The sequence below is a fragment of the Crocodylus siamensis genome, chromosome 1, assembly GCF_052110815.1.
Source record: "Crocodylus siamensis isolate JL-2025a chromosome 1, ASM5211081v1, whole genome shotgun sequence".
NCBI classification, from domain to species: domain Eukaryota; kingdom Metazoa; phylum Chordata; order Crocodylia; family Crocodylidae; genus Crocodylus; species Crocodylus siamensis.
This window is the reverse complement of record NC_143395.1, coordinates 340,365,467-340,390,044: the sequence shown is the minus strand read 5'-3', so window position 1 is coordinate 340,390,044 and position 24,578 is coordinate 340,365,467. Positions and strand designations below refer to the sequence as shown.

Sequence of the window (24,578 nt, the reverse complement as noted above, 5' to 3'; positions counted from 1 at the left end):
TGCAACTAACACAACAGAGAGGACTGTCTCAGCTCTGCATTGTGTCATCATCCCATGAACAAAAATGCAAGCACTGTGAAGTCAGCACTGATGTCAGCATAGTACTGGTACATGAGCTGAAGACTGGCCTGCTGTCTCAGATAGGATCAGCAGCTCAGCAGAGTGGGAGCACATCAACCTGCTGCAGTTTTGTGGCCAGAGATACTCTCAAAGGGAAAGTCATGGAGGGAGAGAGGGAGAGGGAGATCTAACAGGTATCATGGGAATAAAACATGGGGATCCAAGAGAAGACCTTGGAAACAGCTAATGTGAGCATGTAAAAGGGTCATGTATTAATAAAGAAACAAGTGCAGGGAAATCTCTAAATGCAGGGAGTCCCTGAAGATTGTTCCTTTGGTTGAGAGGTGGAAAAATGGTCCTATTTGCTCCATAGTGCTGCCTGAGATTTCTGGAATTTTTTCTAATTTTGTTGGGAGGCCAGAAAAATTATATAATAAGGGACTATAATGAAAATTTCACAAGTTCTGTCTCACAGTGGTGCATTGGCCCAAATAAGACCATCGGAGAAGGACGGTTCTGAGATGAACAGGCAGAGGAGCCCACATTCCACCACGTATATGAAGATGGAATAGCAAAGATGGAAGGAGAGCTGGTCCACCCAGACTTGGCCCAAGGTTTCCCCCACTTCCAGGTAAAGAATCGGATCCTATATCAAGTCAATAGAAGGGGAAGAAATGGTCCAGGTTCTAGTCCTCCAAAGATATAGACAAGTATTATTAAGTATTGCCCATATGCTCCTGATGGGGGGACACCTCAGGAGGGATAAAACAACTGCTAAGCTACTTCAGTGGGTGTACTGGCCAGGCCTACACAAACAGAAAGTCTCTTGAGTGTCAGAAAGTCTCTAATATCGTACCTCCTAAAGCTCATTGGTTTCCATTCCCCTGGTAGAGACTTTGAGACAGTAAACTTCCTACTTTACTTTTTGGAAAAGGTCCCGCAATATCCAAGGTTACTTCTTGATATTGTGAGACCTTTTCCAAAATGTGCATGCTTGTATTCAAGGGGACCCCAGGAAGTGGGATTTATTGATTCCATCCCTGTTATTTGCCCTCAGGCCTCAACCAGGGTGTTCTTCCTTTGAGATGATGTATGGCCACCAGCTCTGGGGTTTCTTAGACGTCATGTGTGAAAGGGTTGTGGGAACAGTTGGACCAAGTCAGGCAGATTCCTTGGGAACAGTTACAAGGGAGTTAGATCCAACAAAAAAAGAGTTATGACAGGAAGGCAAAAGAGAGGGAATACCACATGGGGGATCAGGTATCGGTACTTCTGCCTGATACTGAAAGTAAGGTGCTTTCAAGGTGGCAAGGTTCATTCCATGTAGTAAGGAAAGTTGGCCCAATAAACTATGAGATTGAATGGCCAGGATGGAGGAACCAGTTCCTGATCTACCACTTTAATCTCCTAAACAAATAGGTGGAGCCAGAGTGGTGGCTCATGACCCCACTGCCTGACAAGGCAGAGCTAGATCCAAAAGGAAATGGAGAAAAACACAAGGGAGAAGACAGAGTTCTGAATATGGGAGAACATCTCACGGGGCTCCAATGGATCCAGCTGTAACAGCTAGTAAGTGTATTTGGAGATGTGTTTATTGAGAAGCCAGGGAAGGTCCAGGAGGTAGAACACAAAATTAAAACCCCACCCACAATACGATGAAGATATTGAGGAGTACATGTCCAAGGACCGAACCCTGTGGGACCCCACGACCCACATCCTTCCAGGTCAGTACTGACCCATCTACTACCACTCTCTGGGTGCGACTGCTAAGCCAATTTGCCACCCGCTGGACCATGTAAACATCTACGTCACAGCCTCTTAATTTATTTATGAGAATAGGATGAGATACCATATCGAAGGCCTTGCTGAAGTCCAAGAAAATGACCTCTACCTCTACTCCTGCATCTAAGCATTTTGTGACCCTGTCATAAAATGAAACCAGATTGGTCAGGCATGATCTACCTGCTACAAATCCATGCTGGTTTCCCTGATGCATTGTTTTTATGGCTGGACTCCCACAAATATGATCCTTCATAATCTTTTCAAAGACTTTTCCAAGGATGGAGGTGAGACTGACTGGTCTATAATTACTTGGATCCTCCTTCCTCCCCTTCTTGAAATTAAGGACCATTTTGTCCCTTTTCCAGTCCTCTGGAACCTGACCTGAGTGCCATGAGTGCTCAAACAGCCATGCCAGTGGTTCTGCTATAATACTGGCCAATTCCTTCAGTACCCTTGGATGCAGCTCATCTGGGCCTGCTTACTTGAACACATCCAGTCCATCCAAGTGACTCTGCACCAAGTCAGCGTCAACAGTTGGTAAGCTGGTGTCCTTCTGATGCCCATCTAAGAACCCATTAGCAGACTTATCTTGAGCCCTGTTCCAGAACACCGAGGCAAAAAAACTCATTGAATAGCTCAGCCTTGTCCCCCCCACCCCCATCACTAATTGCTGCTCCTTGTTCAGTAGGGGTCCTATCCTGCCCTGCACCTTCCTTTTACTCCTTACATGCCTAAAAAAAGACTTTTTGTTGTCTTTAATTTGTATTGCCAGCCTCAGCTCTGTAGTTGCTTTGGCCTTACTAACTGCCTCCCTGCAAGTGCGGGCCAAGTAGGTATAGTCCTTCTTTGTAGCTTCCCCCTGTTCCACTGCCAATATGCCTTCTTTTTTGCCCTTAGGCTCCCCTGGATTTCCTTATTTAGCCAAGGAAGCTTTTTGGCTCCTTTCCCCCTTTTCCCTTGTACTGGATAGTCTCCCTCTGTGCCCAAAAGATCGCATCCTGCTAGTTGTCCCCAGGTAACTAAACATCCATGTTTGTGTGGATGTGGCCTGCTTATCTCTTAAAACCCAGACATGGTTGTCATCTCCCTGATCTCCTGCAGCACAAGGACAACTATACCTTCTTTGATCAGAGATTTACCTTATTTCTGTGATCACTGATCATCAGAGATCCTGCTTTTCTCTGATAAAAAAAATCCCAAATTTTCAAATATAACCCCCCCAAATCCACCTTTTTCCACAATTAAAATGAAACACCAGTAATATATATATATATACACACGTGTGTGTGTGTGTACTTCTTTATGTATGTATATATACAGTAAAAGCTGCGTAAACTGACACTTCATTAACTGGCATGCTCTATTAGTCGGCATGCAAGCTTGCTTCAGGGTGCCTGATCAGACAAAGACGCCTCTCAGATAACCAGCACATCTGGTTATCCGGCACCCCCCATTTCCCATGGGTGCCAGATAATGGAGCTTTTGCTGTAGTAGTGTTTCATTTTAATCAAGGAAAAATATGGATTTTGGGTAACTTTTTTTCATCTGAAAATTGGAGATTTTTTTTTTAAATCAGAGAGAACCAGGATCCCTGCTGATTATTTACCAAAAACAAAAACAAAACAAAAAAAACCCAAACTAGATCATGACTGAAGGTGACTGGAACATTTTTGATTCAATGACTTGTTTTTTGTTCAAAATATGCTGTTTCACTGTAGCTGAAAATTTTTGCAGAGATAGTTTTGGGTGAGAGAGAGTGAGAGAGCGCACACTGAATCGAAAAATTATCCCTCCTCTCCCCAGCCATTTTAACTTAATTTAATTTTACAAAAATAATTGCAAGGTTTTATTTTCATGCCAATGTGCAATGAAAATATATTTGGAACCCTCAGAAGTTGTTACCTGCATTATCTGAAAATTCCTCCACATAGTCTGTTTATATACCATAAAGTAAGTCTTTTTGTTGGTGTGTGGAAGATTAACTGTGTCCTCCCAAACCAAGCTGTCATCTCTCACATTGGACCAGATAGCTTCCTTGAACTTTCCTGCCATAACTTTGATGGAAGAAGGAAGGAACTAAAGATAGACACAGTCCTATGAGACAAGGTGGATGTTAGCTCTGTAACTCAGAAGGCTGGCTCCTCTTTCCACCATCCCCATCCCCTGCCCTCTCCACACCAGATGTTATGAGCAGAGCTGTCCCTAAGGGTGTGCAGGACCCGGGGCATCTCAGCCCATGTGGGGCCAGGGGGTGGCAAGTGGCTTTCAGCATAGTCTTGGCACACCCAGAATTGATGACATGGGAATGATCATGGTCCTGATCTTGACATCCACCATTGGCTTCAGGGTTCCTGCAGTCTTGTTCTGTCTACCTAAGCTTCAATCTATCATTTCACCATGGGTGCTCTCCTGAAGTTGTTCACTCTGATGTCTTAGTATCTCTTCCCCTTGTCATCCTTCATGTGTCTGCTAGGGACAATAATGGCTGATATGTCCTGGCATCCCACATCTGTAGCACCCTGGCTCCCGGGGTTCTAATCTTCTAAAGCACCAGTTGTTTTCTCCACAATCCCAGTCAGGAGCCTTGGCCATGAGAGGGAGGACTGTATCATGGAGGTCAACCAAAGGCTCAGAAGATGGTGTCGCCATGTGCGCTTTGGATACCTCAACCTTGGTGCACAGTTTAGCTACAGTGGCTTCCACGCAAGGAACAGCATTCATCTCATGAGCAGAGGGAAGAAGATCTTTGCCATGAGACTTGCCAACTTGTGGAAACAGAATTCACTAGCCACAATGACACACAGGAGGGCATTTATACCACGGATGTCCAGATGGGTTCTAGCACCTTGAGGCAGAGACATCATGACAGAAAACCTGAGGTGACTAAAGGAAAGCTCATAAACCTTTATGGGAATGCCAAAAGCATGGGTTATAAACAGGGAGAACCAGCACTCCTTCTGGCTGATGAGGAATTTGACTTGATTGGATTCACAAAGACCTTGTGGGATGATACACATGACTGGGCAGTAATACTGAGGGTTACAGGCTTCATAGTAAGGATTGGATTGGGAAGAAGGGAGGAAGTGTGTTCCTCTATGTGAAAGAGCAATACCCATCTCTGTAGGTCACCTTTGACAGCAGAGAAGGGTCCCTTGAGCCCCTCTGGGTAAGGCTACAAGGGGGGACCAGGAGAGGGAGACCTAGTGGTGGAAGTCTACTACAGGTTTCTCTCCCAAGATGAGGACAGCAATCAAGAATTCTCAGGAGAACTAACAGAGGCAGCTAGCACTAGAGACATGATCATCAAGGGTTACTTTGACTACCCAGACATGTGTTGGGAAGACCATTCAGCCACCTCCAGTGGGTCAGTCAACTTCCTGGCAACAATAGATGATCTGTTTCTGACACAGGTTGTGGAAGGGCCTAGCAGGGGCAAAGACACTCTGGACTTAGTGCTGGCCAAAGACGAGGACATCATAGGCAACTTGAGGATTGGTGGTACTCTGAGCAACTATGACCATTAACCGATAAGGTTTACCATCCTCCATAAGACTGGGAAGTTAGTCAACAGAACAGAATTCCTGAATTTAAAGTAGGTAAATTTTGGCAAACTCAAGAAACTCATTGGAGAGGCCCTCTGCAACCAGCATGTGGATGAACTGGGTGTGCAGGAATGATAGTGCTTCCTTAAGGAAACAATTTTCATGGCTCAAAAACAGGCCATCTCCACAAAGGCAAAAAGTGGGAAGAGAGCCAGGAGACCTGCTTGGCTCACCAGTGGTAATAGGGAGTAGCACTGTGCAAAATGGCACCATTCCATTTTGACTTGGTTTTGAGGTTTTGACAGAACAACATTGTGTTTCAAATTTCATTTCAATTTGAAACCACTGTTCTGTTTCACTGTTTTAATGCTGTTTCGACATTTTGCCATTTGGCTATAATGGGGAAGCTCAATACAGCCTCTCTTATCCAGCAGGCAGATTGGGGGCCTGCAACCCCTTGGCTGTGCAGGCTGTGGTAGTCCTCCTGGGGTTGTGGGTCCCTGATCTGCCTGCCAGATGAGGGAGGGAAGCTGGGTGCTGCTGCCTAGGACCAGCAAGCTGGGGAATGGAACTGACCACTCAGTTCCCCTTCCCAGTGCTGTGATCGATCAGGCTGGGGAAGGGAACTGAGCCCCATCGCTCAGTTCCCCTCCCCAGTGCTGTGATTGATTGGGCTGGGGAAGAGAACTGAAGCCCATCGCTCAGTTTCTCTCCCCAGTGCTGTGATTGATCAAGCTGCAGAAGGGAACTAAGTCCCATCGCCCCATTCAAAACTTTTGAAATGTTTCAATTGGCCTCATTTCATTTCAAGGCTGTTTTGAAGCCCTTCATTTCGCTTCAGTTTTGCTCAGAATGAGTCAAAACAGTGTTGAAATGAAACTGCTGGCGATATTTTGAACACCTGTATTAGGGAGTTATTGAAAAAGAAAAAAGAAGTGTATATGCAATAGAGGAATGGCTCAGCAAGCAGGGAGGAATACACCTGTTTTGCCAGGGCCTGCAGATACAAGACACAGAAAGCTAAGGCAGGCTTGGAGATCTAAGTATGAAGGACAATAGATCCAGGGAAGTACTCCTCCCTCTCTATTCAGTGTTGCTGAGGCCTCAGCTGGAGTATTGTGCCCGGTTCTGGGCACTGCACTTCAGGAAGGACATGGATAAGCTCAATAGGGTATAAAGAAGGGCCACCCATTTGATTAAGGGCATGGAGGGTACGTCCTATGAGGGGAGACTCCAGGAACTGGGCCTGTTCAGCCTGAGGATGAGAAGGCTGAGAGGTGACTTAATAGCTGCCTACAAGTACCTCAGGAAGGAGCATCAAAAACTAGGACAGCAACTATTCAGGAGGGCATCTCAAGGGAGGACAAGGACCAATAGGCATAATCTAATAGAGGATAAATTCAGGTTGGATATAAGGAAAAACTTCTTCTTTGTAAGGGTCACCAGAATCTGGAACATGATCTCAGCAGAGGTGGTGCAGGCATCCTCCTTGGAGGTATTCAGGATGAGGCTGGACAGGCACCTTGCCAAGCTCATCTGAGCCCAATACTTCCTGCCCTTGGCAAGGGACTGGGCTTAATGATCATACAGGTTCTTTTAAAATTTCTGTTTCTATGATTCTAAGAGGCACGCCGGGAATGAAACAATGTTCCCCATGCTACATATTTCTAATTTTGATACCCAGAAATATTAGCATCTTTTTATACTGCTGGGGCCACAGGTGTTGGCCCCAGCCTCTAGCTCCTCCTGTATGAAGATCCAAGAGAAGCTGGGCAGGGTCAGTTTCCCCCAGGTGGCTTAATTTGCCCCACACCAAAGTGCATGTTCAGGCATGTGTGCTGAGGCATTAATCTCTGGCACAAATTTATGCCACTGCTATCTAAGCTGCTAAAAGTGCACGTGCCTGCATGAACAACATATACCACCAGAGGCTGGGGGGGCACAGAGACCGCCTGCAGGTGGTGACAGTGGCAGCAGTCTGTGGCACTTCTGTCAGGGGGTGCACCGCCAATCTCAGGGGTGCATATGCACCCGTGTGCACCCTGTATGCATCTCCATTACATGCCTGAATGTGTGGACACACCCTATGGCAGCATGGACATTTGATTCCCTGGCAACACATAGCAGTGGCGCACCTTGCATTGCTGCTACTCATCCCCAGGAAGTGCCCATGCCAGGCATGCTTTGGTGTGCAGCAAGGTACTCTGGGTGGAGTAGGGGAGACTGGGGCCAACACTGGACCAGCAGGCTTACCTGGGGTATGGGGGCCTCCTGGGGCTGCAGCAGTGGCAACTTGGATATTAAGGGGTCAAAAAAAATCATGAAAAAAATGCAGAACAGCTCACGTATGAGCAGCACTCCCTTGCAGCACAGAGAACATCTGAATGTGTAGTATGTGGCACCACAGATGTGTTTGCCACATACCACATGGCCACACTCATGTGGACGTGGCCTATGTGTTTTTCCATACAAAGCATTCTGCTTTTCTCAATGTCAGTCTATGCCGGGGCAGGTTCATATATTGCAAAAGGGTCAAATTGCATTTCAACTTTTCTACTAAGTACATTTGTCCAGTGGATGGGGGCATAATTTATTTATTCACCATGTAGCAGGGTGTACAGAAAGCCTGTCCATGCACAGAGAGGGAGAATGAACCTGTGGGTAAGAGTATAACAGAGAGAACGTATTTATAGAAAGGCAGTGGGGCTGCAGCTCTCAAGGCTGGGCTGAAGGGGGAATTTCCATTGCCAGTGATCCTACAGGGTAATACCGAGGCCCCAACCCAGAAAAGTTTCTCTCAGGCTGCTCTGGTTGGGCCTCCTCCCTCTGGGCCTAGGTATCTGCGGAACTTCACTGGTTCTGGAGGCTTCAGGGCCGTAGACAATGTGGTCTCTCGTTGTGCCTCTACTTCCTTCAAGGTCCTTAACCATGTCAGTCTTGCCCTACAAGCACCCTTATTCTCACCCACCATGTCTTGTTGGTATGATGAATAGAGGGAGGCTGCCCTTGAGCTTTAGGTTTGGACATGGTCTGGCTAGACCCTAATAGCCCTGTTGTCTCTAGACCCCTTGACATCCTGCTTCACTGCGGATGGTTCCTGAGTCTCTCAGTCTTATGGGCCATATGTGTGACTCCAACCACCCCACTACTATGCCCCAAGCCTCGCAGATGGTACCAACATTGTCCAGTCTAGGCCTTGTTGTAATTTGTCGCCCTTGCCCTCCCTGGGCTCTCTGCAGCCCTGTCTCGCTCTGTGCCTCGCTGGCGCCTGCACTCTCCATAGCCTGAATACCACGCCACCTCTGGCGCTGGGGCCTATGAGCCCCAAATGCTACGCCCTTTCTGGTGCCAGGGTCCCCACACTGCAGTGGACCCCCAGTCAGGCCTCCTCCTTCCACAAATAGCCTCACCCAAACCACCGGTGTTATCAGATAGCACACCAACCACAGCCAACCACCATGATCTCTGGGCTGTAACATAACACAGAACTCACGTCATGCTCTGCGCCTTTAGAAGAGTAAAACTCCCTCTCTGAGGCTCCTGGTGTCCCCTTGGTTCTAAGGGTGGCGTATCTGCCGGCTACCCCATATAATTTTTTTATTATTTATATACACACATATACACATATCTATCTATTTATCTATATATAGACAGATAAATATAGATATATCCATTATATGGATATAATATATCTATATCTATTTATTTAACTATAGATAGATTAGATAGATAGATATGTGTATGTGTGTGTATATAAATAAAATATATATATAAATAATATATATATATATGACTGTCCATGAAAAAGAAACATTATGAAAGCCCTGGAGTAGTACCTCAAGGTTGGCGAGACTGCTTAAATGTGTGCGTGTGTTCAGACTTCTTTTAAAATGTCATGTTACTATGCATCTAAAGCAGGGAGAGCAAAATATGTGTGACACTCTTGGACACCCTTAACTCTTTAAAGATCAGTACACTGCTCCACAACTGATTAGGGGAATTACAATCCCATTGCCTAGTTCTTCTACATATGAGAATATATTTATTGGAAAATGCCAGTTATTACAAGGAGATAGACTGAGTTTTTCCTCTCTCCTCCTTGGCAAAGGTTCCTCATTTTCCCTCCATTAGTAACTACTATTTGGTGCTTAGTTTTCAAGCCACAGAAAGTCTGCATAAAGCAAATAAACACAAAACTTGATAAAAGGCCTTGGGGCTTGGTCCAGCAACCATGTAATAAATGGAAAGTTTCCCAGTGTTAAAGGCATTGGATAAAATTTCAGCTGCTTTAGTATCAAGTAGAAGGAGAATGCTATTAGACACCAATTCTGTAGAAAGGCTTTTATCTGAGGCATTCACTTTAAGAAATGCTGATGTGAATGCTGGAGGACCCACAGAGAAATAACATTTACCTTAAAGAAGGAATGCAGTTTGGTTCTGCAAATTAGGAGAATATTTTTTTTATCTTTATGCATGTAAACTTTGTTTCTAACAAACCATCTTGAAGTTTGGGTACACTAAATTGCTCACTAAGGAGCTACAAGAGTTATTTGGAGAAATAGTTGGTGAATAAGTTTTAGGAACCAATCAATTGGAAAAACATGACAATCCATGTACAGACAAATCATAAGGAGGCAAGGGAAATAAGTGACTACACAATTTGATATTATTAATTCAGTAATAGGAATAAAATTTCAGCTTGGAAAGTGACTGGCTTTTCAAAAATAGTAGGAAACATACAGTTTCATGCCTCATGTTGCTTGTCAATGACTGGTCTGTCTTGTACTTTAACATAAGCAATTACAGGAAAAGGCTACTACACTTTATAATTTACCTGGTTGCTTTTATAACCTTTCCTTTATAAAAGTGCATGTTCCAGGATGAAGCTGATTTATGCATTGCACTCCTATGCATCACTCTGTATAATATAAAAATACTCCCTTTTCCATTTGCATTTATTAATTCCTTTTGTTCTTACCAAACTGACCTTCAATTCTGTTATTAAAGCCACCAAGCAATAAAAAATAGGAACCAAATTAATTCCCTGTATTAACAGAGACAAGTTCTTAAATGTCCAAGAGAGTAAGCATTATAGGCTACATTTTTACAAGAGGTTCTATCTGCATAAATACAGGCTCACAAATGAGTGAGACATGCAATGTTGTACATGCCCAAATCAGTATGTATTTTGTCCCTATCTATTACTAATGCTAATATAATAAGAATGGTTGAATGGATGACTTCAGGGAGGGGGATAATCTTTTTAAAAAGGGACATAACAAGTGGAGCTTTCTCGTGTGAGTCCCTAGAAATCTGTTTCATTCTGTGAGCAGCAAAGTGGTTTTAATTAGGCCTTCCCCAAGATTGTCAGTATGTTTGTCAGACAGGTTCAACTTCTGGTATAACTGTAATTCATTTCGGATGTTAGGATTTTTTTTTCCAAAAACCTAATCTGGCCTATATTTAGTATAAATTTTATTTATACATATACACTTTTTCATATAAGCCCAGTCTTGACGATGCAGGATAAAATCCTGCTACTATGGAAGCCATATACATATACATACCTCCTATGTTCAAGCAAAAATGGTGGTTATTCCTTAAAACTTATCTTCAAAGAACTAGGGTTTCTAGTCATTCTATCCAATATGAATAGGCACATGAGGAAGAGTATAAAAGAATATCTACACAACATTTTCTGATTACTGTATTTACTTGAATCTAAGACAACCCAAAATATAAGACAACCCCTCCCAATAATAAAATTCTACATATGGAAATTTTATAATTTTAAAATAATTTTTCATTTATAGAATCTAATTATTGCAGGGTTTTCTTTCATTGATCCCTCCCACTGCTGCAGGGAAGCAGGTAGTGGGAAGGCAGGTAGTGTGGGACAGTCAAGGAGCTTGGCCACTACTTATGCCTGCCCCTATAGCCTCATGTCCACCCTTCCCCATCTCTGCTCCCTGTTTCCCACACTCCCAGCCTCTGTGCTCCTGTCCCCCTCCCCCAAGACTCTGCTCCATGCAGGCAGACTCCATCCCCATTTTAGCCTGGGACACTGAGCACAACCCCAGCCCAGCCCTGTAATGAGAGGTATGAGAATGGCTGTAAGGGTGAAAGGAAGCCATTAATAGCCCTTAAGGTGACTGGTGCCCTGGAGCACTGATGGGGCCAAGGGAGGCCCCACTTAGGGCACTGAAGAACAGGACTGGATTCAGGTGGGTACAGGAGGGACCCACTGGCCAAGGCAAGCTAGGGCTTGCTTAGGGACCCTGCGGGACCCTCCCTTCTACAAGGCATGGCAGGAAACAGGAAAAGGAAGGGTACCCAGGGGAGCCGAGTGGGGCAGGAGGTACGTGGCCACCAGGAGGCCTACATGGGCACCAGGGGGCTCAGTTCTTTTACAATCTGGCATAAAAAAGTGTGCATATATGTATATATGTGTGTGGATTTGATGGTGCCTAGAGAAGGTAGTCTTCAAGACTGGCCTAAAAATAAGCCACTGGAGGAAATGAGCATTATCAAATCAGTCTGTTTAGAAACAGAAGATTAGATTTTGAAGTTCAAAGGGCAGCCCTGAAAAGTACCCAATTCATTTAAGCTTTTGATTTAAAGACTCATTCTGCTTTTTTACTGGCTGTGTTGACATCAATAGGAGATCTGCCACAGGCCCCAATGGAAGCAGAAAAGGAGCCATATTTTCTTTAAACATTAAAGAATTTTTAACAGGAACATATTTTTCTGCATCTTAATGTTGATACATACATCACATGTCAAAGGTGATATTTATGTTGCAAACTGCACAGCCAGGAAAAAAAAATCATCATACCTCACTTGCTTTTCTGCCCACTGATCCATCCACTAAGGGACTTACTCTAATATTCCAATTGCCTGTGCAGTATCGAATGGTTACCCACTAAAAATAAAGTAAAATTGTGAAAGAAACATTTTCTCCTCTTCTCCTGCCCTTCCACTCAGAATAATTACACTTCTCCCCAGGCTCCAGACCTGTAAAATTCAGCCTTACATGCTAGATTTCCCATACAGAAGTATTTTTATTTAAATCTGATTTGTTTTATAGCATTATGCTATTGTAAAGAACCTAAATAAAGTGCAGCTCCCACTTCTATTTTTTACTTCAAATATGTAATATATTTAAGATTAGTAAAGCTATTTTAGGTCATTTGAGACATATTTTATTGTGAACCCTGTGTCATTGGTCTGATGGGAACAAATGCACCTAGGAAGGAACACTAAAGGAATACGTGATTTCTTTAGTTGTAAGAAAGGAAAAACAATAGGTACTTACCAGCTAAATAGGAGGAACATTCAGGAATTAGTTAAGAAGCCAGTGTAGGGCTGCAGCTGCTTCTTTTTGTCAAATATAAAGGGCAAATTCTAGAAAGGCATTCTGGGAAAAAGGTTCCTAAAAGAGAACACGGATTGGCTATGCAGAATTCAGAGCACAAGATTAGAAAGGATCTTGTATGACTGAGTCTAGTTCCCTGCTACCAAAGACAAGCATGCCATATAAGTCCTTTCATAAATCCATCAGTTAGGTTTTTTTGCTTCCACTGCTCCCCTTTGAACCTTATTCCTCTAGTGGTTATAAGTCTTCTTCCAGTTTCAGGCCTAAATTCATTCATGAACAGGTTACATACTTGCTTGCCTTTGTGCAAACAGTGTTTAGCATAAATATTTTTTCTCCCCACTCTCCCATGTTTACCTTTCTGATATATACATATACTTCCTCCCTCCCCGAAAAGTAGGCTTCCAAAATTGTGATGTGTATCTGAAGCAGGGAAGCTTATTGCATGCCCAGAATACAAGCACACAACTTCGATTCTGGCTCTACTCAAAGTGGTAGATTCAAATGCCTGGCAGCAACAGTGGCATTTCTATTCTGGAAGTTAAGGGAAATCAAGGGAATCAATTGACTTGAAGGATCATTGCACTTCACAGGTGTTAAGGACCATCTCTTCTTTTTTAATGGCATTGTTGTTTTACTAATCAAGATAACTCTTGTTACAAAAATGTTTCTGTCTGCTAGCTATTCCTAATAACAATCATAGCTCCTTTTAGCTTTTTTTTTTTTTTTGCTAGACTACACAATCCAAGTCCCCTCATAAAAAAAGGCTGGCCATTTCCTTGATCATCCCTTCTTTGCATCAGCTCCAATTTGAATTATTCTGTCTGGCAATCAAAACTTTAGTACATAGTATTCAGATGGAGTCCCCAGAGGGGGTGCAATCATCTACTCTAGAGGTCTTCAAGAGAAGACTGCACAGCCACCTGATCCCAGATGCCTTTCCTGCTCATGCAGGGGGCTGGACCTGATGGTCTTTCAGAGTCCCAGCCCTATGATTCTATGATAATGTTACAGGGGTGTAGGTTGTAGCCGTGTTGGTCTAAAGATATAGGCAGACAAGGTTCTTTGGGTGAATCTGATACCTTTTATTAGACCAACTTAAATAGTTGGGAAAAAATTTAGCAAAGTTTGAGTTTAAAAACCCTTTGCAAGGCTGATTAATATTTCTCTATCTTCGTTGGAAATACATGTTATTTACTAGGGTCACACATTTGCCTTTTTTCATGGTGACATTACTTTGGCAGGGCTTATATTCATCTTGTGATCAATTAGTAAATCTAGGTCTTTCTCCTGTTTTTTTCTCAGCTGGAGGACTCCCACATTATAGCAGAAAATCTTGTTATTAGTGTGAGAAGATCAAGGGTACCTATCCAGAGAAACTCCCCAGGCAGAGGGGCATGTCCAGCAATAGCAGCGTGGCCATGCTCAAGTGGGAGCTTCCGATCCACCCAGGCTCAGCTTTATCATCTCGACAGGTGAGCCAGATTGGTTCAATCAGGGCTCCAGGAGCTATTTTCGGCTCCATATGCCAACAGGAGGGAAGAAGGTAAAGAGAAGAGGGAGCTGGCAGAGAGGGCAATCGCTCACCTGCCAATCTGGACTGAAGCCCCCAGGAATGGGGAAGCAGACCCACAGGTTCTATAGAGCTCAGGAGAGCTTGGGAAAAAAATGTTTCTGCATTAATTGGCTGCAGTGGAAGGTTAATTGAGCCAGTGAGATGCTAATTATCAAAGGAAAAAAAAGCCTGATCATGGCTTCAGCAATTGGGACTTGTGGACTGAGTGAGAAGAGGAGGGATAGCAGCCACTATGAACCCCAGCACTTTGGGGAAAAGTTGATAAATGGACACGTTGGGTCTTGATTTTTTTTCTTTCATTTGTTTTCAAAGGAGGGGTTTTTTTTTCCTTTTGCCCATCCTTATATTCTGACAGGGTGGCAGTCAGCTTTGGGTCGGGGAGTCATCACCCTTCTCCAGTCAATTCATCAAGTCACGGCAGGCGAGAATTGAGAGGCACATGGACTTAATTGACTGACTGGCATCTGTCCAGCATAGGAACGGCAAGTGAATGTCAGTGGGACATAGAGGTCCACATCCGTACAAGGTGATATCCCGATAAACTGATGCATTGGCCAGGAGCTCCAATGATGGCCGAGTGGAATCCAAAAATATGGAGGTTTCTGTGGTGGTGACTGCAGCCAGAGCAGATCAGATCCAGCAAACGCTGCATCTGATGGGGCAAGTTCTGCAACAATAGCAACAACAGTTTGCCCATCAGCTTGCCCTAGAAGAAAGCTGGATACAACAACAGATGTGGCATCAGAGAAATACCATAGAATTAAAGGTGCCTAAAATGTCTATTCGTGGTGATCCTAAGGTGTTTTTGGAAAGCTTTGAGTGCATGGCATTGGCTGTGGGACTGGAAAAGTCCTGCTGGGCTGGACAGCTGGGAGTGTTGCTAATACGGAAGGCCAAAGCAGCTTATGGGGCTATGACATGGGATGAGGCTATGGACTATCACAAGGTAAAGAGAGAAATTTTATATCGACTAGATATTAACCCAGAGACCTGGTACTGGTAGGTTTTCAAAGCTAAAAAGAAGAGAGAATAAAAGGACCCCAGGGCTTTGTTGCAACACTTAGCTGATCTCGTAACAAAGTGGTTGAAGCCTGCAGAAAGTTTGAAGACAGACATCTGCGACAAGATTTTATTAGAACAGTTTCTGACCGACTTGGATGAGGAAACCCAGAGTTGGGTTTGATACCATTAGTCAGTATCTTCAGCCAAGGCACTGCGATTGACAGAAAATGTCAAAAGTGCTCTTGGAGAGATGCCTCCAGATCAGAATGTGAAGGCAGCCTTGTACCCTAGGCCCTGTGAGACCACAAGGCTGGGGAATAGAGAGGCCCGAGATTACACAGGACCCAACAACAACCCGGTAGTTTGTTTTCAGTGTGGAAAGGTGGGATGCATGTCCTGGGACTGTATTAACTTGAAGCTGTCAACACCTACGGTGCTGCACTCTCCATTTGAAGACATGGGAATAACTCCAGGCCTTGGAGAACCCAGAGGGGTACAATCCATTGACTGTAATATAGGGAGGGAGATCAAAGATATTCCACAGCCCCGACCTGTCATGGAAGCATGGGTCTCAGGAGAAAAAAGGTTTGAAACAATCATTGACACCAGATGTGCTCATACATTTATACAAAACCTATTGGCACCTTGCAAGTATGTATGCAAAGCCACCCCTGTCAGAATAACATACATGCATGGGCATGGCACATGTTTACCCTGGGAGGGCATACCAGGTCACTGTGTTGAAGACCACTAGAGAAATGCCAGTCAGGGTGGCTCATGACTTACCATACCCGATGATTTTAGGCTGAGACTGGAGGGAAATTTATGAAATATTAAACATTATAAGAGAAGATAGGATGGGAGAAGCAGGCCTGTTGGGAAGCGAGGAAGATGTTCCAGCCTTGGAAAGTTTAGATGTAGAAGGTTTATCCAGCAGTAAGGTGCTCCGGAGGGCCGAAGCTGAAGAGAGTGAATTCTGGGCCATAATAGAGACTGAACTGGCTAAGGAGGAAGAAGACGTGGTGGACCCAGGACACTATGTGAACCTGCCAAGGATTTGAGGTTAGGAGAGGGTTGCTTTATTGGATAAAGAAAGGGGTACGAGGAGGGGGAGGAGTTTCTCCAGCTGCTAATACCACATCAGTTTAGGGATCCTCTAATAAAGTTGGCCCATGAAAATCCCCTGGGTGGGCATATGGGTTGCAGAAAAACTGAGGCCCAACTAATACAGTGGTGTTTTTGGCCCAAGATGTATGATCAGGTTGAGAGTTTTTCATAGATTCAAAGATATTAGGGTCGGAAGAGACCTCAGTAGATCATTGCGTCTGACCCCCTGCATAGACAGGAAAGTGCTGGGTTCAGATGATTGCAGCCAGATGCCCATCCAGCCTCCTCTTGAAGACCCCTAGGGTAGGGGATAGCACCACCTCCCTTGGGAACCAATTCCAGACCTTGGCCACTCTAACTGTGAAGAAGTTCCTCCTAATGTCCAGTCTAAATCTGCTCTCTGCTAGCTTATGGCCATTATTTCTTGTGACACCCAGGGGCACCTTGGTGAGTAGAGCCTCACTAATTCCCTTCTGCGCCCCCATGATGAATTTATAGGCAGCCACAAGGTCACCTCTCAATCTTCTCTTGCAGAGGCTGAAGAGGTCCAGGTGCCTTAGTCTCTTCTCATAGGGCTTGGCCTGCAAGCCCTTAACCATATGAGTGGCCTTCCTCTGGACCCTCTCCACCACATGCCTCTTGAAGTGTGGCACACAAAACTGCACACAGTATTCCAACTGTGGTCTCACCAGTGCCTGATAGAGGGGAAGTATCACCTCCTTGGTTCTGTCTGTCATGCATCTGCTGATGCATGATAAAGTGCAGTTAGCTTTTCTGATGACTTTGTCACACTGATGACTCATGTTCATCTTGGAGTCCACTAGGACTCCAAGATCCCTTTCCGTTTCCGTGCTACTGAGGTCATTTCCTAGGCAGTAGGTGTGCTGGATATTTTTCCTCTCTAGGTGCAGCACTTTGCATTTCACCTTGTTAAATTGCATTCTATTGTTTTCTGCTCATTTGTCATGTCAAAAGGTAAACTGGGACAAGCCAGCCCTGGGCACCGTTGCAACCTATGCCCATAATCAACGTACCGTTCTCTTGTATTGGACTTGATGTGGTGAGTCCCCTCCCCGAAAGTTCAGTGGGGTATCAATTTTTGTTGGTAATCATAGATTATGCAACCCAGTTCCCAGAGGCAGTCTCCATGCAAGCCGTCACCAATCCCCAGATGAAGGATTGGTCATCTTTGGGGTGTGCCCCATTTGACCTGGTATATGGACACTGCCCGAGGGGCTTGCTAAATTTGGTGAGAGAAGGTTGGGAGGAAACACTGCCAAAGGGTGCCAATAATGTAGAGTATGTGAGAGAACTGAGACAACACCTGCATAAGGCAGAGGAGCTATCACGGGAGTGCCTGAGGGCAGTGCAGAGGGCTCAAAAGACCACCTTTGATAAAAGGACTCAAGAGAGGGATATTTGAGCCGGTCAGAAGGTACTGCTGTAACTTCCAGATGCAGAAAGTAAATTCCTAAGGTGTTGGCAAGGTCCCTTCAAAGTGGTTCGGCAGGTTGGCCCTATTGATTATAAGGTCTTCAAGTCAGGTCATAGAAAAGAAAAGCAGATGTACCATGTTAATTTACTTAAAGAATGGAGGGAAAAGGAGGGTTTGTTGGTTGATCCATCCCCACTGGATGACAAGTTCAGTTGGGACCTGGGTGTGGACCCAGGACAAAACGCAATGGCTGTAACGGTCCCAGTTGGGACCCTACATGGCATGTGGCAACAGGGTTAATTGGAGAAGTTGGTAAGGGAATTTTAAGATATTTTTAGTGAAATCCTGGTGCGTCAAAGGGATAACCAATCAGAAAAGAACCCCTGTTGGGCAGATCATGAGAAAAAAATGGAGGAGGATCCCATATTATAAATATCAGGTAATTCATGAGGAAATTACTAAAATGCTGGAGCAAGGCATCATTCAAGAGTCTCAGAGTCCTTGGCATAGCCTTATTGTGCCAGTGACTAAGCCCGATGAGTCACTATGACTGTGTGTGGACTTCAGGAAAGTAAATGCTATATCTCGCTTTGACGCCTTTCCTATGCCCCGGATTAGAGAGTTGTTGTAGAAAGTGGAACAGGCTAGATTTATCTCAACCCTGGACTTAGCAAAAGGGTATAGGCAGATACCATTGAGGAGGGAAGATATGGCCAAGACTGTGTTCAGTACTCCATGGCCCTTGTACGAATTTAGGCAGATGCCTTTTGGGTCACATGGGATGGCAGCTACCTTTCAAAGGCTAATTGAATTGGCGTTGGCTCCACATTAGCAATACACAGCTGCCTACATAGATGATATACACACCTTGTGTGTGTGTGTGTGTGTATATATGTATACATATATGTATACATGTATACATATATACACACACACACACACACACAAGGTTGGGAGGAACACTTAGAAGTGGCAAGGGCAGTCCTACAGGAATTACAGCAAGCTGGGCTGACATCCAACCCAAAGAAGTGTATCTTGGGTAAGGCTGAAACAAAGTACTTGGGGTTTATGGTAGGCCAAGGGTGTATTCATCCATTGGCTGACAAGGTGGAGGCCTTGCGACACTATGTCCCACCCCAGAGTCACAAACAGCTTAGGGCATCCTTAGGTCTTGCTGGGTAATACCGATGATTTATACCCAGCTTGCAGAAATACCAGCTCCCTTAACTGATCCATTGCAAGGGAAAGGTAAGGGCCCCCTTAGGTGGGATTTTGTGAAGATGAAGAATGCTCTATGTTAAGACGCGGTGCTGGAAACCCCAGACTTTGAATCACCTTTTATTCTTAAGACAGATGCCTCAGACAGAGAATTAGGCACTGTCCTTTTGCAAGAAGTCGACAGAATATCACAACCCATAGCCTATGCCAGCCAGAAGTTAAACCCACAGGAAAGAAGGTATGCTACAGTAGAACATGAATGCTTAGCTATTAAGTGGGGCATTAACTACTTTCGGTATTACCTGCTGGAATATGAGTTCACCTTGATAACTGACCGTGCCCCACTGAGGCAGCTTAAGACTAAACAGACAGACAATGCACGTATTACCTGATGGGCATTGACTCTGCAACCTTTCCACTTTAATACTGAGTATAAACCAGGGAAGACTAATACTCTTGCTGATTTTTTTTTTCAAGATGCTATGAAGAAGAGCTGTCAGAACAAGACTGCGTGGAGGCAGAGTCAAGTTGTTTCACGGTGAGGATCATCCTAATAGCGAGTTAAAGGGGAAGGTATGTGAGAAGATCAAGGATACCTGCCCAGAGAAACTCCCCAGCCAGAGGGGCATGTCCAGCAATAGCAGCATGGTGATGCTCTGGAGGGAGCTTCTGATCTGCCCAGGCTTGGCCTTATCATCTCACCAGGTGAGCCAGATTGGTTCAATCAAGTCTCCGGGAGCTATTTCCAGCCTAATAAGCTGGCAGGAAGGAGGAAAGTAAAGACGAGAAGAGGGGGCTGGGAGAGAAGGCAATTGCTCACCTGCCAGTCTGGAGTGAAGTCCCCAGGAATGGAGCAGCAGACCCACAGGTTCTATAGAGCTTGGGGGAGCTTGGGAAGAAACGTTTCCACGTTAATAGGCCTCAGCAAGCGGTTAATTGAGCCAGCGAGATGCTAAAGAATGCCTTATCATGACTTCAGAGATTGGGAACTCCTATTTTTATATCATTAACACATTTCATCAGCATGCCATTATATGATTGTTCCCAGATCATTAAAGAAATAGTAACAGTCCCAAGACTGTTCCTTGACGGACTCTACTAGTGACTTTTGTAAATGTCTTATTTTATTTCTGTATAACTGCCGTGCGGCACTCTCACATTTATGTGACTTTGTAGTTTTGGCTTCTAATCAAAATGAAAGCTTTGTACTTTTCCACGCTTGTATTAAGCTGCACATGCGTATTCTGTAAGTTTCATTTCTTATCTGTAAGTGTCATTCCTGCAGAAACGAAACTTATGTAGAAAATCTACCTAGTAACTATTATGTAAAAGAAAACTATCCTATCCCTGTATGCTTAGCTTATATCATAGTTAGTGTCACAGAGGCAGTCCAACCAACATCTATAAAAGAGGCAAAGAGGCAGGAAGTAGCAGAGACAATGACTGGACGACACTTCAGGCTTGATCACCCTGTAGCCAGTCCTCAGCCTTCCTGCCTGGGCATATCCCAGCGAAAACCAAGGCCTCGAAAATCCGACAATCGACAACAATTCACTGTGTTACAGTTTTGTTATCCACCATCCCGTTCATGAGCTGTTGACCAGCCCTAGGACTAACTAGTGAGTAGCCGCACCTATCCCGCAAGGGGTGGAAAGCAGACCCCCTTTGTATCCGGCATACTGTAACTGAAGAAACATCGGAGACTCCACCTCTTAACTGCCTCTCTTCGTAGCTTAGACAGCATATCTACGCTTTCTATACTTATATTTACTGCAACTTCATTCCAGCTGGTCTCCCCTCTTATTCGTAAGAGGGTGAGGCCAGATGAGTGAATAAAACAAATTTTTGCTTTACCTTATATTTACCCCATAATAACTTCTACCACTAATACCCTATCTCAATGAGCTGTTGACCAGTTCTGGGACTTAAGGAGTTGGCAGCCGCACCTAGCCCATCGGGTTAGAATGCAAGGGCTTACTCCAGAACCCCGTGAACCAACAGACATCCTACAAACTTATTATAAAAAACTAACAACTCACTCTAAGTCATCTACTTGCGCCAACTCAGCGAACCTCGAAGGCGGTCATAAAGCTACCTCCAATCCCGCCCCACAAGCTGCGCGCTCGCTTGCTCCGTACAGCCCGCGGCTCCCCAAGCGGTGCTGGAATCGCTAGCCCGGCATTCCGCCACAACTTCCTTACTACTCAAAAGATGCCCTTTCAGCACCATGAGCAGCCATGCCTTTAACTAGCTTCTACCCACTTTCTCAGTTTGTATTTTAGTTTCTATTAGTACATTAGTGCAAGTCACATATATCATTCCAGTGATGCTTTATTAGAACTGAGAGAGATTTATTGTGTTGCCTTTGTCTAGAAAATTAGTGGTTTTATCCATGAAGATAAGACATATATTGCATTCTAACCCATTTTCTATTTACATTTATATAATTAATTATTCTTTTGTTCAAAATTTCTTCTCATGCCTTGCAAACTACTGATATCAGATTAATGGACTTGCTGTTGCCTCAATCAGTTTTTCCCTTCTTTAGGAAAGCACATACTGTGTTTGATGTTCTCCAATCTTCTATTTTCACCCCTAATTTAATAGATTTATTAATCATATTTGCTACCAGAAATACAATTTCATGTGACAGTTCCTTCAGAATTCTGGGATGGAGATTATCCAGTCTACCCTTGATTGAGTGCATTGAGATTATTGAGTTTTCCTTCTACTTCAGTTGTTATAATTTCCATTTCTGTATCCTCTTTCTGTTACCCACTGTGTCTTTGCTTCCATATTCAATGTTATTAAAAAGTGAGGCTCACTATTGAAAAATAAGGTTCATTTCTAAATTATCTTTAATCTTTAGCCCATCTTTACTGCATAGGGTCCCATTTCTTCTTTTCATAAAAATGGCTAAAGCAGCTTTTATATTAATTGCTTTAATAGCAACTAGCTGTTTTCTAGGGACAGCAGTTGTGAAGAAATAGCTACTAAGCGCTGGTATCATTGCTATTAGTGATAGTGATTACCAGGGATCATGATTTTCTCTGATGTAAAAAAATCCTCAACTTTTGGTTTAAAAAAAGTAACCCCAAATCCACATTTTTCCATGATTTAATGAAACATCACTAATATATAGATCTCTGTATAATAACATTTCATTTTAATCATGGAAAAATGTGGATTTGGGGTTACTTATTTTTAACCACGAATTGTTTTTTTTTTTAAATCAGACAAAACCAGGATCACTGGTGGCTACATTATTATATAGCAGACTTCAAAAAGTAATTTCTGATAATTGTCTAGGTATTATACCAAGTTTGGGCACAGCAGACATCAAGAAGTGCTCTTATGTTGTATAAATTGGTCATTTAATTTACATCACAATTTACCTCTGCCCGTGGATAATAAAATGAGTTTAACCTACTTTAGGTGTAAGTTTATAATATGTAATGCTTTCTTCTACACTAATTGTTGAAGGAAAAGTGACTATTCAAATAACATATTCCTAAAAGCTTCTATTAATAGAAATAATGAATACACTGCACTCTGAGACCCTGATCCTGTAACTATTATAAATGTGAGCATAGTCATATGAATAGTCATTCCCAGTGAAATCAATGAGATTACATGGGATTGAGGTTTTAGTGCCTTTATCTAGGCGATCCAATTATTATCAGAATATATACACATTTAAAGGTTTTCCACATTTTTAGATGTTCAACAGATTTTTAATGCATCCTTAATTTATGCTGCCCATGTTATAATCTCATCTGCTTCAGTGCTGCTGACTGATCACTGGGCACTCCTAAATCTTGATAGCTACAGCTGTGGGTAGTTGAATGTACAGTGGTATTTGTTTTTTTTCACAATCTAAGTGTTGGGCCTAATTCTGCTCTTGTTTGAACAGAGTTATTGGAGTGAGTAAATTCTACCGGGTGTGTCTACACGTGCAATTAATGTGATCTGAGCCAGAGTAAACTAATCCTGACATCCCTGCCTACATGTGCATTTAAGCACAGTACGTTACTGTGATACTGTATACCACTTGTATATGACAGGACTACCCAGCAGGACAGTAAATTAATCTACTGCACCCTAATTGCCATGCACATGCATACAATGATGCTTTACTGTGCAGCCAATTAGTCTGCTGTGCAGTAAAGCATCTCATGTAGACACACCCACTGAGTGACAGTGGGCACATCTACATGTTCAATTAATGTACCTGAATTTACTACACAGTAAATTTAGGTCCATTAAACTGTGCTCAGGTACATGTCTACATGTGCAGCTGGGTTGGGAGCATATGGGCCCAACAGAAGCAGTGTAGTCCAGGGATGCTCCTGCCCTACCCTTCCCCCTACAGAAGCCAGGGGAAGCTCCAGGCTCCCCCAGATGCCATCCCTGGGTTGGCAGGAGGCACTGGGGGCAGCTCCAGTCTGCCAGGGGGCTCCAGGAGCAGTTCTTAGGTGGCAGGGGAACAGAAGTCTAGCCCCAATCTCCAGGGGTGGGTCAGGGGGAAGTTTCCTCAGCTCCAGGGGCACTCCAAGATGTGTGGAGCTCAGGACTAAGCTAAGCAGCAGTTGTGGCCCCCTGCTACCTGGGCTGACTGGGAGTAATTTGCTCCCAGATCAGCATCTACACATTAGTTTAAAGTGCTATTTTCTAGTACCTGTGTCTGTCAGTAATAGCAAACAGCACTTTAAATTAATCTACTGCACAGTAATTGTTATGCACATGTAGACATTAATGCTTTGAAGTACTTTAATGTGCAATAAAGCACACATGTAGATGCACCCAGTAAGCATTGCTGGGCTATCACTATAACTAAGCATAAAATAAAAAACATGGAGCGGCAAGCAGTCCAGGATTTTTTTAGTGATTAATGGTTCTGAGCGCCCAATCTGAGATCCCTTAGAAGTCCTGCTTTTGAGGGCTGGATGCTCAATACTTTCTGAAAAACAAGTCCCTATAAGGTGCCTTGAGTTAGGAACAATGGAAAATAGAATGGGAAGAACCATACTGGGCTATCAAGGCTATTCCCTTGCATTCACATTTGTCCGTACCAGCCCAAATCAGTTGTCCATACTAGTTGAGACTGGGCACATCTACACATGCAGGAATGTGATTTAGTTAATACGCATTAAATCTTGTACCTCTAGGCACTTTTACACATAATCCAGAAGTGTGAAGGTAGGCTGCAGCAACAAGCTCAGGTAGGCTGCGGCTTGTGTTCAACAAGCTTTAGTTCAAATGTGCCCACTGCCATTTTGAAGTGAAGGGACACTGATACATGAGACACAGGAGGCTGCCAGAGCACTGTATTTACCATGCTCCAGCAGATTCAATTAATCGAGTCTATAATGTGCTATAATTACAACACATTGGAGCAGCTTCCACACTCATGTACAAATACCCTCCATGCTGAGTGATAGCTAGAAAATAATATGTAGAGGTTTGCTTTTAGGAATTGGC

At 43.8% G+C, this 24,578-nt stretch overlaps 1 long non-coding RNA gene across 1 annotated transcript; it reads left to right on the top strand.

Annotated features, from left to right (window-relative positions):
* On the top strand, positions 1 to 22,067 carry LOC149874896 (uncharacterized). Its single transcript, XR_016439978.1, has 5 exons — positions 1 to 691; positions 14,065 to 14,234; positions 14,691 to 16,399; positions 17,420 to 17,504; positions 19,575 to 22,067. It is a non-coding gene; the product is annotated as an uncharacterized LOC149874896 (long non-coding RNA).
* The last annotated feature ends 2,511 nt before the right edge of the window (positions 22,068 to 24,578 follow it).